The sequence below is a fragment of the Portunus trituberculatus genome, chromosome 18 (genome assembly GCF_017591435.1).
Source record: "Portunus trituberculatus isolate SZX2019 chromosome 18, ASM1759143v1, whole genome shotgun sequence".
Lineage (NCBI taxonomy): Eukaryota > Metazoa > Arthropoda > Malacostraca > Decapoda > Portunidae > Portunus > Portunus trituberculatus.
This window is the reverse complement of record NC_059272.1, coordinates 7,277,050-7,279,549: the sequence shown is the minus strand read 5'-3', so window position 1 is coordinate 7,279,549 and position 2,500 is coordinate 7,277,050. Positions and strand designations below refer to the sequence as shown.

Genomic DNA, 2,500 nt, shown 5'->3' with positions numbered 1-2,500 from the left:
TATATATATATATATATATATATATATATATATATATATATATATTCTGACCTTGCAGCCATCAAATACGAGTAGGTTTCCACTTGCCTTATTTTGTACTATTATTATAGGTCTCGAGAATATACTCATGTATGCAATATATAATGAAGGTGGGGTAAAACGGACCACTTAACAAAGTATTAAGTCTAGAAACCACATTTATATTATTTTTGGAGGTTTGTTGGGTTTGTGGTGTTGCTTTAGGATGTTATCTTCGAAGTTCCCACCAGGGTCACGGTTTTTGAAGGAAAACAATGAAGCACGAGATTTTACAAATTAATAATTTTTGATGGGCCAAAAACAAAATGATGGGGTAAGACGGACCGGTACCCCCAGGGGTTCATCTTATCCCGCAAACTGAACATGAAGAAACAAATCCGTACTGGCATAAAGCACAAATAAAAACTCTTCCTCGTCATCATCATATCCCTTCACATTGCCAATGAGCCAGATTTATTGGTACAAATCAAACGAACAAACAAACTAAAAACAACAAAAAGAACTTCCTCATCATTATCTATTAACTCCATGGGGTTCATCTTACCCCCATTAGTAAATATTCAAATGTCGAAACGTTTACCTAAGTATTTATGTTTACTATACCAATTTATGGCATCTGTATCATGTATACACTCATAGGCATGTATAACATAAGTATTGAATCATTATAATAATTATTTTAATATAAAACAAGTAGTGTCTTACCTTATGCATATAACATCAGCACTGCATAAAATGACAAATTTTTACCTCTGGAAGCGCAAGGGAAACTTAGCGTGCCTACTGGCAGTGATGACGTCAAATTTTGAAACTCGCCTTTTATGCTTGGATTTAGAAGGCGGGGTTTCATCTTATCCTATGGGTCCGTCTTACCCCACCTTCCCCTTACTTGTGAGGGAGGGTAAGCAGCAAATATATAAGTTTTCAATATTTCTCTTCATATCGTTCAGTGAGATAGAAAATAAATTATATATGAATAAATAGATAAATGAAGAGATGAAAAGGAAATAGCAATCATAGAGGAAAGTGCCATGGGACGTAAATGCCACATGTTTATCACCCCTCGTCACTTAATTATAACTTATTTTATTGTTGAGGGTAAAATAGTTGTTTTCAGTTAAATGTCATTGGATGAACGTGTACGTAGATAACTGTATTTAAATATTCTAGAGTGGGGCGAACATAAATCTAAGTGCCTTTGTCGAGATGGTCTACCGCACGCGCCTGTTTTAATTGGCCGTACCACCGAAGAGTCTCTTGGTGCAATGCTGTCACCTGAAATTTCTGCAGCTTGGCCGCACTCATAAGCACATGAATATATTCGTGGTTACAGCTTTCCATTTGTATCGATAAGGAATCAATAAATAAGAAAGAATAATTCATGTCAGAATGAGTAACTGAAAGAGCTGTCAAAAAAGTCATGCAGTATTATGCAGGTGATATTGGTGATATTGGTAATAAATTGACCACGGAAAGTTCCATACCGTGTGAGGTTTGGTGGCGTGATCATCCAGGCTGTTCCATATCCATTTACACACGTAAACACACACACACACACACACACACACACACACACCGTGTACTGTAGTGGTTAGCACGCTCGACTGACAATCGAGAAGGCCGGGTTCGAGTCCCGAAGGCGGCGAGGCAAATGGGCAAGCCTCTTAATGTGTCGCCTCTGTTCATCTAGCAGTAAATAGGTACGGGATGTAACTCGAGAGGTTGTGCATGGCCTCGCTTTCCCGGTGTGTGGAGTGTGTTGTGGTCTCAGTCCTACCTGAAGATTGGTCTATGAGCTTTGAGCTCGCTCCGTAATGGGAAAGACTGGCTGGATGACCAGCAGATGACCGAGGTGAATTACACACACACACACACACACACACACACAGACACACACACACACACACACACACACACACACACACACACACACACACACACACGCCCGGTAGCTCAGTGGTTAGAGCGCTGGCTTCACAAGCAAGAGGACCGGGGTTCGATTCCCCGGCCGGGTGGAGATATTTGGGTGTGTCTCCTTTCACGTGTAGCTCCTGTTCACCTAGCAGTGAGTAGGTACGGGATGTAAATCGAGGAGTTGTGACCTTGTTGTCCCGGTGTGTGGTGTGTGCCTGGTCTCAGGCCTATCCGAAGATCGGAAATAATGAGCTCTGAGCTCGTTCCATAGGGTAACGTCTGGCTGTCTCGTCAGAGACTGCAGCAGATCAAACAGTGAAACAGTGAAACAGTGAAACACACACACACTTGTGGCTTCACTACATGCTAACAAGCTGATCCTGTAGAAGGAAAGCCGATTACCAACATTCCTTATTTGTGCGCCCGTCCAGTGTTCTCCCGTGGGGCAAGGGTGAGGGATGCAGCATCAGGGACTAGCTGCCGACCACCGAACCGAAACACTTCTTTTTAGTACTGCACTGGAAGGAAAATTAGGTCCTTTTATGTT

At 41.7% G+C, this 2,500-nt stretch overlaps 1 protein-coding gene across 5 annotated transcripts in view; it reads left to right on the top strand.

The window, feature by feature from the left end:
• Positions 1 to 2,500, top strand: part of LOC123505638 (aquaporin-11-like) — a 38,404-nt gene that overhangs the window by 22,912 nt on the left and 12,992 nt on the right. Inside the window, exon 1 of one of the 5 annotated variants that reach the window (XM_045257225.1) lies at positions 2,469 to 2,487. The exons of the other annotated variants lie outside the window; for them this stretch is intronic. The gene's annotated coding sequence lies outside the window, so the exon portion shown is untranslated. Of the gene's footprint in view, positions 1 to 2,468; positions 2,488 to 2,500 lie in introns of those variants that run through there. 5 annotated transcript variants of the gene reach the window in all.